The 9,379-nt window shown below is 41.0% G+C and overlaps 25 non-coding genes across 25 annotated transcripts; all 25 read right to left on the bottom strand.

Moving 5' to 3' along the window:
* Positions 1 to 143: 143 nt before the first annotated feature.
* LOC143700015 (5S ribosomal RNA) lies at positions 144 to 262 on the bottom strand. Its single transcript, XR_013188920.1, has one exon. It is a non-coding gene; the product is annotated as a 5S ribosomal RNA (ribosomal RNA).
* Positions 263 to 425: 163 nt separating this feature from the next.
* LOC143700449 (5S ribosomal RNA) lies at positions 426 to 544 on the bottom strand. Its single transcript, XR_013189339.1, has one exon. It is a non-coding gene; the product is annotated as a 5S ribosomal RNA (ribosomal RNA).
* A 162-nt stretch (positions 545 to 706) lies between these two features.
* Positions 707 to 825, bottom strand: LOC143700064 (5S ribosomal RNA). Its single transcript, XR_013188966.1, has one exon. It is a non-coding gene; the product is annotated as a 5S ribosomal RNA (ribosomal RNA).
* Positions 826 to 1,197: 372 nt separating this feature from the next.
* Positions 1,198 to 1,316, bottom strand: LOC143700448 (5S ribosomal RNA). The gene has a single exon (XR_013189338.1). It is a non-coding gene; the product is annotated as a 5S ribosomal RNA (ribosomal RNA).
* A 371-nt stretch (positions 1,317 to 1,687) lies between these two features.
* Positions 1,688 to 1,806, bottom strand: LOC143700447 (5S ribosomal RNA). Its single transcript, XR_013189337.1, has one exon. It is a non-coding gene; the product is annotated as a 5S ribosomal RNA (ribosomal RNA).
* A 162-nt stretch (positions 1,807 to 1,968) lies between these two features.
* On the bottom strand, positions 1,969 to 2,087 carry LOC143700445 (5S ribosomal RNA). Its single transcript, XR_013189335.1, has one exon. It is a non-coding gene; the product is annotated as a 5S ribosomal RNA (ribosomal RNA).
* A 162-nt stretch (positions 2,088 to 2,249) lies between these two features.
* On the bottom strand, positions 2,250 to 2,368 carry LOC143700013 (5S ribosomal RNA). The gene has a single exon (XR_013188918.1). It is a non-coding gene; the product is annotated as a 5S ribosomal RNA (ribosomal RNA).
* Positions 2,369 to 2,531: 163 nt separating this feature from the next.
* On the bottom strand, positions 2,532 to 2,650 carry LOC143700444 (5S ribosomal RNA). The gene has a single exon (XR_013189334.1). It is a non-coding gene; the product is annotated as a 5S ribosomal RNA (ribosomal RNA).
* A 162-nt stretch (positions 2,651 to 2,812) lies between these two features.
* On the bottom strand, positions 2,813 to 2,931 carry LOC143700063 (5S ribosomal RNA). Its single transcript, XR_013188965.1, has one exon. It is a non-coding gene; the product is annotated as a 5S ribosomal RNA (ribosomal RNA).
* A 363-nt stretch (positions 2,932 to 3,294) lies between these two features.
* On the bottom strand, positions 3,295 to 3,413 carry LOC143700443 (5S ribosomal RNA). The gene has a single exon (XR_013189333.1). It is a non-coding gene; the product is annotated as a 5S ribosomal RNA (ribosomal RNA).
* Positions 3,414 to 3,776: 363 nt separating this feature from the next.
* Positions 3,777 to 3,895, bottom strand: LOC143700442 (5S ribosomal RNA). The gene has a single exon (XR_013189332.1). It is a non-coding gene; the product is annotated as a 5S ribosomal RNA (ribosomal RNA).
* Positions 3,896 to 4,269: 374 nt separating this feature from the next.
* Positions 4,270 to 4,388, bottom strand: LOC143700441 (5S ribosomal RNA). Its single transcript, XR_013189331.1, has one exon. It is a non-coding gene; the product is annotated as a 5S ribosomal RNA (ribosomal RNA).
* A 374-nt stretch (positions 4,389 to 4,762) lies between these two features.
* LOC143700440 (5S ribosomal RNA) lies at positions 4,763 to 4,881 on the bottom strand. Its single transcript, XR_013189330.1, has one exon. It is a non-coding gene; the product is annotated as a 5S ribosomal RNA (ribosomal RNA).
* Positions 4,882 to 5,043: 162 nt separating this feature from the next.
* On the bottom strand, positions 5,044 to 5,162 carry LOC143700109 (5S ribosomal RNA). Its single transcript, XR_013189010.1, has one exon. It is a non-coding gene; the product is annotated as a 5S ribosomal RNA (ribosomal RNA).
* A 162-nt stretch (positions 5,163 to 5,324) lies between these two features.
* On the bottom strand, positions 5,325 to 5,443 carry LOC143700439 (5S ribosomal RNA). Its single transcript, XR_013189329.1, has one exon. It is a non-coding gene; the product is annotated as a 5S ribosomal RNA (ribosomal RNA).
* Positions 5,444 to 5,605: 162 nt separating this feature from the next.
* LOC143700438 (5S ribosomal RNA) lies at positions 5,606 to 5,724 on the bottom strand. Its single transcript, XR_013189328.1, has one exon. It is a non-coding gene; the product is annotated as a 5S ribosomal RNA (ribosomal RNA).
* Positions 5,725 to 5,886: 162 nt separating this feature from the next.
* LOC143700012 (5S ribosomal RNA) lies at positions 5,887 to 6,005 on the bottom strand. Its single transcript, XR_013188917.1, has one exon. It is a non-coding gene; the product is annotated as a 5S ribosomal RNA (ribosomal RNA).
* Positions 6,006 to 6,168: 163 nt separating this feature from the next.
* LOC143700437 (5S ribosomal RNA) lies at positions 6,169 to 6,287 on the bottom strand. The gene has a single exon (XR_013189327.1). It is a non-coding gene; the product is annotated as a 5S ribosomal RNA (ribosomal RNA).
* Positions 6,288 to 6,449: 162 nt separating this feature from the next.
* Positions 6,450 to 6,568, bottom strand: LOC143700062 (5S ribosomal RNA). Its single transcript, XR_013188964.1, has one exon. It is a non-coding gene; the product is annotated as a 5S ribosomal RNA (ribosomal RNA).
* A 363-nt stretch (positions 6,569 to 6,931) lies between these two features.
* On the bottom strand, positions 6,932 to 7,050 carry LOC143700436 (5S ribosomal RNA). The gene has a single exon (XR_013189326.1). It is a non-coding gene; the product is annotated as a 5S ribosomal RNA (ribosomal RNA).
* A 372-nt stretch (positions 7,051 to 7,422) lies between these two features.
* On the bottom strand, positions 7,423 to 7,541 carry LOC143700434 (5S ribosomal RNA). The gene has a single exon (XR_013189324.1). It is a non-coding gene; the product is annotated as a 5S ribosomal RNA (ribosomal RNA).
* Positions 7,542 to 7,912: 371 nt separating this feature from the next.
* LOC143700433 (5S ribosomal RNA) lies at positions 7,913 to 8,031 on the bottom strand. Its single transcript, XR_013189323.1, has one exon. It is a non-coding gene; the product is annotated as a 5S ribosomal RNA (ribosomal RNA).
* A 371-nt stretch (positions 8,032 to 8,402) lies between these two features.
* Positions 8,403 to 8,521, bottom strand: LOC143700432 (5S ribosomal RNA). Its single transcript, XR_013189322.1, has one exon. It is a non-coding gene; the product is annotated as a 5S ribosomal RNA (ribosomal RNA).
* Positions 8,522 to 8,683: 162 nt separating this feature from the next.
* Positions 8,684 to 8,802, bottom strand: LOC143700431 (5S ribosomal RNA). The gene has a single exon (XR_013189321.1). It is a non-coding gene; the product is annotated as a 5S ribosomal RNA (ribosomal RNA).
* Positions 8,803 to 8,964: 162 nt separating this feature from the next.
* LOC143700430 (5S ribosomal RNA) lies at positions 8,965 to 9,083 on the bottom strand. The gene has a single exon (XR_013189320.1). It is a non-coding gene; the product is annotated as a 5S ribosomal RNA (ribosomal RNA).
* Between the last annotated feature and the right edge of the window lie 296 nt (positions 9,084 to 9,379).

Genomic DNA, 9,379 nt, shown 5'->3' with positions numbered 1-9,379 from the left:
GGGCTATTTAAAAGGTTAGACCATTAGTGAAGAAAACTAAGAACAACTTTTGAAAAAACTCAAACTCTTTCATGCTTTCTGAAGAATCTCAGAGACTTTTTAAGGCTTTTTGAAGCTCAGGCACTCTTTTTTTTTTTTTTAAAAGCTTACAGCACCTGGTATTCCCAGGCGGGCTCCCATCCAAGTACTAACCAGGCCCGACCCTGCTTAGCTTCCGAGATCAGACGAGATCGGGCGTGCCCAAGGTGGTATGGCCGTAAGCGAATACTGCTGCCAAAATTGGGCTATTTAAAAGGTTAGACCATTAGTGAAGAAAACTAAGAACAACTTTTGAAAAAACTCAAACTCTTTCATGCTTTCTGAAGAATCTCAGAGACTTTTTAAGGCTTTTTGAAGCTCAGGCACTCTTTTTTTTTTTTTTTAAAAGCTTACAGCACCTGGTATTCCCAGGCGGTCTCCCATCCAAGTACTAACCAGGCCCGACCCTGCTTAGCTTCCGAGATCAGACGAGATCGGGCGTGCCCAAGGTGGTATGGCCGTAAGCGAATACTGCTGCCAAAATTGGGCTATTTAAAAGGTTAGACCATTAGTGAAGAAAACTAAGAACAACTTTTGAAAAAACTCAAACTCTTTCATGCTTTCTGAAGAATCTCAGAGACTTTTTAAGGCTTTTTGAAGCTCAGGCACTCTTTTTTTTTTTTTTAAAAGCTTACAGCACCTGGTATTCCCAGGCGGTCTCCCATCCAAGTACTAAGCAGGCCCGACCCTGCTTAGCTTCCGAGATCAGACGAGATCGGGCGTGCCCAAGGTGGTATGGCCGTAAGCTAAAACTGCTGCCAAAATTGGGCTATTTAAAAGGTTAGACCATTAGTGAAGAAAACTAAGAACAACTTTTGAAAAAACTCAAGCTCTTTCGTGCTTTCTGAAGAATCTCAGAGACTTTTTAAGGCTTTTTGAAGAAGCTCAGGGACTCTTTTTTTTTTTTCTTAAAAAAGCTTACAACACCTAGTATTCCCATGCGGCCTCCCATCCAAGTACTAACCAGGCCTTATTTAAAAGCTTAGACCATTAGTGAAGAAGACTAAGAAGAACTTTTGAAAAAACTCAAACTCTTTCATGCTTTCTGAAGAATCTCAGAGACTTTTTAAGGCTTTTTGAAGCTCAGGCACTCTTTTTTTTTTTTTTTTTTTTTTTAAAAGCTTACAGCACCTGGTATTCCCAGGCGGTCTCCCATCCAAGTACTAACCAGGCCCGACCCTGCTTAGCTTCCGAGATCAGACGAGATCGGGCGTGCCCAAGGTGGTATGGCCGTAAGCGAATACTGCTGCCAAAATTGGGCTATTTAAAAGGTTAGACCATTAGTGAAGAAAACTAAGAACAACTTTTGAAAAAACTCAAGCTCTTTCATGCTTTCTGAAGAATCTCAGAGACTTTTTAAGGCTTTTTGAAGAAGCTCAGGGACTCTTTTTTTTTTTTCTTAAAAAAGCTTACAACACCTAGTATTCCCATGCGGCCTCCCATCCAAGTACTAACCAGGCCTTATTTAAAAGCTTAGACCATTAGTGAAGAAGACTAAGAAGAACTTTTGAAAAAACTCAAACTCTTTCATGCTTTCTGAAGAATCTCAGAGACTTTTTAAGGCTTTTTGAAGCTCAGGCACTCTTTTTTTTTTTTTTTTTTTTTTAAAAGCTTACAGCACCTGGTATTCCCAGGCGGTCTCCCATCCAAGTACTAACCAGGCCCGACCCTGCTTAGCTTCCGAGATCAGACGAGATCGGGCGTGCCCAAGGTGGTATGGCCGTAAGCGAATACTGCTGCCAAAATTGGGCTATTTAAAAGGTTAGACCATTAGTGAAGAAAACTAAGAACAACTTTTGAAAAAACTCAAACTCTTTCATGCTTTCTGAAGAATCTCAGAGACTTTTTAAGGCTTTTTGAAGCTCAGGCACTCTTTTTTTTTTTTTTAAAAGCTTACAGCACCTGGTATTCCCAGGCGGTCTCCCATCCAAGTACTAACCAGGCCCGACCCTGCTTAGCTTCCGAGATCAGACGAGATCGGGCGTGCCCAAGGTGGTATGGCCGTAAGCGAATACTGCTGCCAAAATTGGGCTATTTAAAAGGTTAGACCATTAGTGAAGAAAACTAAGAACAACTTTTGAAAAAACTCAAACTCTTTCATGCTTTCTGAAGAATCTCAGAGACTTTTTAAGGCTTTTTGAAGCTCAGGCACTCTTTTTTTTTTTTTTAAAAGCTTACAGCACCTGGTATTCCCAGGCGGGCTCCCATCCAAGTACTAACCAGGCCCGACCCTGCTTAGCTTCCGAGATCAGACGAGATCGGGCGTGCCCAAGGTGGTATGGCCGTAAGCGAATACTGCTGCCAAAATTGGGCTATTTAAAAGGTTAGACCATTAGTGAAGAAAACTAAGAACAACTTTTGAAAAAACTCAAACTCTTTCATGCTTTCTGAAGAATCTCAGAGACTTTTTAAGGCTTTTTGAAGCTCAGGCACTCTTTTTTTTTTTTTTTAAAAGCTTACAGCACCTGGTATTCCCAGGCGGTCTCCCATCCAAGTACTAACCAGGCCCGACCCTGCTTAGCTTCCGAGATCAGACGAGATCGGGCGTGCCCAAGGTGGTATGGCCGTAAGCGAATACTGCTGCCAAAATTGGGCTATTTAAAAGGTTAGACCATTAGTGAAGAAAACTAAGAACAACTTTTGAAAAAACTCAAACTCTTTCATGCTTTCTGAAGAATCTCAGAGACTTTTTAAGGCTTTTTGAAGCTCAGGCACTCTTTTTTTTTTTTTTAAAAGCTTACAGCACCTGGTATTCCCAGGCGGTCTCCCATCCAAGTACTAAGCAGGCCCGACCCTGCTTAGCTTCCGAGATCAGACGAGATCGGGCGTGCCCAAGGTGGTATGGCCGTAAGCTAAAACTGCTGCCAAAATTGGGCTATTTAAAAGGTTAGACCATTAGTGAAGAAAACTAAGAACAACTTTTGAAAAAACTCAAGCTCTTTCGTGCTTTCTGAAGAATCTCAGAGACTTTTTAAGGCTTTTTGAAGAAGCTCAGGGACTCTTTTTTTTTTTTCTTAAAAAAGCTTACAACACCTAGTATTCCCATGCGGCCTCCCATCCAAGTACTAACCAGGCCTTATTTAAAAGCTTAGACCATTAGTGAAGAAGACTAAGAAGAACTTTTGAAAAAACTCAAACTCTTTCATGCTTTCTGAAGAATCTCAGAGACTTTTTAAGGCTTTTTGAAGCTCAGGCACTCTTTTTTTTTTTTTTAAAAGCTTACAGCACCTGGTATTCCCAGGCGGTCTCCCATCCAAGTACTAACCAGGCCCGACCCTGCTTAGCTTCCGAGATCAGACGAGATCGGGCGTGCCCAAGGTGGTATGGCCGTAAGCTAAAACTGCTGCCAAAATTGGGCTATTTAAAAGGTTAGACCATTAGTGAAGAAAACTAAGAACAACTTTTGAAAAAACTCAAGCTCTTTCATGCTTTCTGAAGAATCTCAGAGACTTTTTAAGGCTTTTTGAAGAAGCTCAGGGACTCTTTTTTTTTTTTCTTAAAAAAGCTTACAACACCTAGTATTCCCATGCGGCCTCCCATCCAAGTACTAACCAGGCCTTATTTAAAAGCTTAGACCATTAGTGAAGAAGACTAAGAAGAACTTTTGAAAAAACTCAAACTCTTTCATGCTTTCTGAAGAATCTCAGAGACTTTTTAAGGCTTTTTGAAGCTCAGGCACTCTTTTTTTTTTTTTTAAAAGCTTACAGCACCTGGTATTCCCAGGCGGTCTCCCATCCAAGTACTAACCAGGCCCGACCCTGCTTAGCTTCCGAGATCAGACGAGATCGGGCGTGCCCAAGGTGGTATGGCCGTAAGCTAAAACTGCTGCCAAAATTGGGCTATTTAAAAGGTTAGACCATTAGTGAAGAAAACTAAGAACAACTTTTGAAAAAACTCAAGCTCTTTCATGCTTTCTGAAGAATCTCAGAGACTTTTTAAGGCTTTTTGAAGAAGCTCAGGGACTCTTTTTTTTTTTTCTTAAAAAAGCTTACAACACCTAGTATTCCCATGCGGCCTCCCATCCAAGTACTAACCAGGCCTTATTTAAAAGCTTAGACCATTAGTGAAGAAGACTAAGAAGAACTTTTGAAAAAACTCAAACTCTTTCATGCTTTCTGAAGAATCTCAGAGACTTTTTAAGGCTTTTTGAAGCTCAGGCACTCTTTTTTTTTTTTTTTTTTTTTTTTTAAAAGCTTACAGCACCTGGTATTCCCAGGCGGTCTCCCATCCAAGTACTAACCAGGCCCGACCCTGCTTAGCTTCCGAGATCAGACGAGATCGGGCGTGCCCAAGGTGGTATGGCCGTAAGCTAAAACTGCTGCCAAAATTGGGCTATTTAAAAGGTTAGACCATTAGTGAAGAAAACTAAGAACAACTTTTGAAAAAACTCAAGCTCTTTCATGCTTTCTGAAGAATCTCAGAGACTTTTTAAGGCTTTTTGAAGAAGCTCAGGGACTCTTTTTTTTTTTTCTTAAAAAAGCTTACAACACCTAGTATTCCCATGCGGCCTCCCATCCAAGTACTAACCAGGCCTTATTTAAAAGCTTAGACCATTAGTGAAGAAGACTAAGAAGAACTTTTGAAAAAACTCAAACTCTTTCATGCTTTCTGAAGAATCTCAGAGACTTTTTAAGGCTTTTTGAAGCTCAGGCACTCTTTTTTTTTTTTTTTTTTTTTTTTTAAAAGCTTACAGCACCTGGTATTCCCAGGCGGTCTCCCATCCAAGTACTAACCAGGCCCGACCCTGCTTAGCTTCCGAGATCAGACGAGATCGGGCGTGCCCAAGGTGGTATGGCCGTAAGCGAATAGTGCTGCCAAAATTGGGCTATTTAAAAGGTTAGACCATTAGTGAAGAAAACTAAGAACAACTTTTGAAAAAACTCAAACTCTTTCATGCTTTCTGAAGAATCTCAGAGACTTTTTAAGGCTTTTTGAAGCTCAGGCACTCTTTTTTTTTTTTTAAAAAGCTTACAGCACCTGGTATTCCCAGGCGGTCTCCCATCCAAGTACTAACCAGGCCCGACCCTGCTTAGCTTCCGAGATCAGACGAGATGGGGCGTGCCCAAGGTGGTATGGCCGTAAGCGAATACTGCTGCCAAAATTGGGCTATTTAAAAGGTTAGACCATTAGTGAAGAAAACTAAGAACAACTTTTGAAAAAACTCAAACTCTTTCATGCTTTCTGAAGAATCTCAGAGACTTTTTAAGGCTTTTTGAAGCTCAGGCACTCTTTTTTTTTTTTTTAAAAGCTTACAGCACCTGGTATTCCCAGGCGGTCTCCCATCCAAGTACTAACCAGGCCCGACCCTGCTTAGCTTCCGAGATCAGACGAGATCGGGCGTGCCCAAGGTGGTATGGCCGTAAGCGAATACTGCTGCCAAAATTGGGCTATTTAAAAGGTTAGACCATTAGTGAAGAAAACTAAGAACAACTTTTGAAAAAACTCAAACTCTTTCATGCTTTCTGAAGAATCTCAGAGACTTTTTAAGGCTTTTTGAAGCTCAGGCACTCTTTTTTTTTTTTTTAAAAGCTTACAGCACCTGGTATTCCCAGGCGGTCTCCCATCCAAGTACTAACCAGGCCCGACCCTGCTTAGCTTCCGAGATCAGACGAGATCGGGCGTGCCCAAGGTGGTATGGCCGTAAGCGAATACTGCTGCCAAAATTGGGCTATTTAAAAGGTTAGACCATTAGTGAAGAAAACTAAGAACAACTTTTGAAAAAACTCAAACTCTTTCATGCTTTCTGAAGAATCTCAGAGACTTTTTAAGGCTTTTTGAAGCTCAGGCACTCTTTTTTTTTTTTTTAAAAGCTTACAGCACCTGGTATTCCCAGGCGGGCTCCCATCCAAGTACTAACCAGGCCCGACCCTGCTTAGCTTCCGAGATCAGACGAGATCGGGCGTGCCCAAGGTGGTATGGCCGTAAGCGAATACTGCTGCCAAAATTGGGCTATTTAAAAGGTTAGACCATTAGTGAAGAAAACTAAGAACAACTTTTGAAAAAACTCAAACTCTTTCATGCTTTCTGAAGAATCTCAGAGACTTTTTAAGGCTTTTTGAAGCTCAGGCACTCTTTTTTTTTTTTTTTAAAAGCTTACAGCACCTGGTATTCCCAGGCGGTCTCCCATCCAAGTACTAACCAGGCCCGACCCTGCTTAGCTTCCGAGATCAGACGAGATCGGGCGTGCCCAAGGTGGTATGGCCGTAAGCGAATACTGCTGCCAAAATTGGGCTATTTAAAAGGTTAGACCATTAGTGAAGAAAACTAAGAACAACTTTTGAAAAAACTCAAACTCTTTCATGCTTTCTGAAGAATCTCAGAGACTTTTTAAGGCTTTTTGAAGCTCAGGCACTCTTTTTTTTTTTTTTAAAAGCTTACAGCACCTGGTATTCCCAGGCGGTCTCCCATCCAAGTACTAAGCAGGCCCGACCCTGCTTAGCTTCCGAGATCAGACGAGATCGGGCGTGCCCAAGGTGGTATGGCCGTAAGCTAAAACTGCTGCCAAAATTGGGCTATTTAAAAGGTTAGACCATTAGTGAAGAAAACTAAGAACAACTTTTGAAAAAACTCAAGCTCTTTCGTGCTTTCTGAAGAATCTCAGAGACTTTTTAAGGCTTTTTGAAGAAGCTCAGGGACTCTTTTTTTTTTTTCTTAAAAAAGCTTACAACACCTAGTATTCCCATGCGGCCTCCCATCCAAGTACTAACCAGGCCTTATTTAAAAGCTTAGACCATTAGTGAAGAAGACTAAGAAGAACTTTTGAAAAAACTCAAACTCTTTCATGCTTTCTGAAGAATCTCAGAGACTTTTTAAGGCTTTTTGAAGCTCAGGCACTCTTTTTTTTTTTTTTAAAAGCTTACAGCACCTGGTATTCCCAGGCGGTCTCCCATCCAAGTACTAACCAGGCCCGACCCTGCTTAGCTTCCGAGATCAGACGAGATCGGGCGTGCCCAAGGTGGTATGGCCGTAAGCTAAAACTGCTGCCAAAATTGGGCTATTTAAAAGGTTAGACCATTAGTGAAGAAAACTAAGAACAACTTTTGAAAAAACTCAAGCTCTTTCATGCTTTCTGAAGAATCTCAGAGACTTTTTAAGGCTTTTTGAAGAAGCTCAGGGACTCTTTTTTTTTTTTCTTAAAAAAGCTTACAACACCTAGTATTCCCATGCGGCCTCCCATCCAAGTACTAACCAGGCCTTATTTAAAAGCTTAGACCATTAGTGAAGAAGACTAAGAAGAACTTTTGAAAAAACTCAAACTCTTTCATGCTTTCTGAAGAATCTCAGAGACTTTTTAAGGCTTTTTGAAGCTCAGGCACTCTTTTTTTTTTTTTTTTTTTTTTTAAAAGCTTACAGCACCTGGTATTCCCAGGCGGTCTCCCATCCAAGTACTAACCAGGCCCGACCCTGCTTAGCTTCCGAGATCAGACGAGATCGGGCGTGCCCAAGGTGGTATGGCCGTAAGCTAAAACTGCTGCCAAAATTGGGCTATTTAAAAGGTTAGACCATTAGTGAAGAAAACTAAGAACAACTTTTGAAAAAACTCAAGCTCTTTCATGCTTTCTGAAGAATCTCAGAGACTTTTTAAGGCTTTTTGAAGAAGCTCAGGGACTCTTTTTTTTTTTTCTTAAAAAAGCTTACAACACCTAGTATTCCCATGCGGCCTCCCATCCAAGTACTAACCAGGCCTTATTTAAAAGCTTAGACCATTAGTGAAGAAGACTAAGAAGAACTTTTGAAAAAACTCAAACTCTTTCATGCTTTCTGAAGAATCTCAGAGACTTTTTAAGGCTTTTTGAAGCTCAGGCACTCTTTTTTTTTTTTTTTTTTTTTTAAAAGCTTACAGCACCTGGTATTCCCAGGCGGTCTCCCATCCAAGTACTAACCAGGCCCGACCCTGCTTAGCTTCCGAGATCAGACGAGATCGGGCGTGCCCAAGGTGGTATGGCCGTAAGCTAAAACTGCTGCCAAAATTGGGCTATTTAAAAGGTTAGACCATTAGTGAAGAAAACTAAGAACAACTTTTGAAAAAACTCAAGCTCTTTCATGCTTTCTGAAGAATCTCAGAGACTTTTTAAGGCTTTTTGAAGAAGCTCAGGGACTCTTTTTTTTTTTTCTTAAAAAAGCTTACAACACCTAGTATTCCCATGCGGCCTCCCATCCAAGTACTAACCAGGCCTTATTTAAAAGCTTAGACCATTAGTGAAGAAGACTAAGAAGAACTTTTGAAAAAACTCAAACTCTTTCATGCTTTCTGAAGAATCTCAGAGACTTTTTAAGGCTTTTTGAAGCTCAGGCACTCTTTTTTTTTTTTTTTTTTTTTTAAAAGCTTACAGCACCTGGTATTCCCAGGCGGTCTCCCATCCAAGTACTAACCAGGCCCGACCCTGCTTAGCTTCCGAGATCAGACGAGATCGGGCGTGCCCAAGGTGGTATGGCCGTAAGCGAATACTGCTGCCAAAATTGGGCTATTTAAAAGGTTAGACCATTAGTGAAGAAAACTAAGAACAACTTTTGAAAAAACTCAAACTCTTTCATGCTTTCTGAAGAATCTCAGAGACTTTTTAAGGCTTTTTGAAGCTCAGGCACTCTTTTTTTTTTTTTTAAAAGCTTACAGCACCTGGTATTCCCAGGCGGTCTCCCATCCAAGTACTAACCAGGCCCGACCCTGCTTAGCTTCCGAGATCAGACGAGATCGGGCGTGCCCAAGGTGGTATGGCCGTAAGCGAATACTGCTGCCAAAATTGGGCTATTTAAAAGGTTAGACCATTAGTGAAGAAAACTAAGAACAACTTTTGAAAAAACTCAAACTCTTTCATGCTTTCTGAAGAATCTCAGAGACTTTTTAAGGCTTTTTGAAGCTCAGGCACTCTTTTTTTTTTTTTTAAAAGCTTACAGCACCTGGTATTCCCAGGCGGTCTCCCATCCAAGTACTAACCAGGCCCGACCCTGCTTAGCTTCCGAGATCAGACGAGATCGGGCGTGCCCAAGGTGGTATGGCCGTAAGCTAAAACTGCTGCCAAAATTGGGCTATTTAAAAGGTTAGACCATTAGTGAAGAAAACTAAGAACAACTTTTGAAAAAACTCAAGCTCTTTCATGCTTTCTGAAGAATCTCAGAGACTTTTTAAGGCTTTTTGAAGAAGCTCAGGGACTCTTTTTTTTTTTTCTTAAAAAAGCTTACAACACCTAGTATTCCCATGCGGCCTCCCATCCAAGTACTAACCAGGCCTTATTTAAAAGCTTAGACCATTAGTGAAGAAGACTAAGAAGAACTTTTGAAAAAACTCAAACTCTTTCATGCT

This window comes from Siphateles boraxobius, unplaced genomic scaffold, assembly GCF_051911475.1.
Source record: "Siphateles boraxobius isolate OS27281-9 unplaced genomic scaffold, OSU_SipBor_1 317, whole genome shotgun sequence".
In the NCBI taxonomy this organism is placed as follows: Eukaryota; Metazoa; Chordata; class Actinopteri; order Cypriniformes; family Leuciscidae; genus Siphateles; species Siphateles boraxobius.
Note: the sequence above shows the minus strand (reverse complement) of the source record. Positions and strands in the feature narration are given on the sequence as shown.